The following is a 532-nucleotide window of genomic DNA, read 5'->3' as shown; positions in this document are numbered from 1 at the left end:
GGTCTCCAACTCCAGCATAATTTCAGGGTCTTCAGGCTCCATCCCTCTGTTCCCAGCAGTCGAGCCCTGCGCCAACCAAGAATGACGGTCCTATGGGTGGCCACTGGGATGATGGCAGTGAGGCGGTGACATATTAGAGTGATAGGCACATCATGTGCCTGGTGCATGAGTCAGCCTGAAGGATGGTGTGCACAGGAGAGGCATCACCATCCATCCTGGCTGAGCTGATGGCAACCGAAGGACACAGCAGGGAACAAGCCGTGAGAGACTTGAAGCAGCTTCCACATATGGCTCAGGGTGGAATCATTGTGTGCACCACAGTGCATTTGCTTTTTAAAAAAGCCAACCCATTTTGAAAAATGGGGTAAACACTTCCTGTTTTGACCTGGAACAAATGCAAAGCAGACCCTGTCCCCTTCTCCGCAAGCAAAGCTTGCCCTTTCAATTCAGAAATATCTGCAGGACCCTGTCATGCTTCGGGGGGGAATGGAGCATCTGTAGCTGAAGTTACCATCAAATACACTGTCTCCTG

Source organism: Galeopterus variegatus, unplaced genomic scaffold (assembly GCF_000696425.1).
Source record: "Galeopterus variegatus unplaced genomic scaffold, G_variegatus-3.0.2 Scaffold13664, whole genome shotgun sequence".
Classification (NCBI taxonomy): Eukaryota; Metazoa; Chordata; class Mammalia; order Dermoptera; family Cynocephalidae; genus Galeopterus; species Galeopterus variegatus.
Note: the sequence above shows the minus strand (reverse complement) of the source record.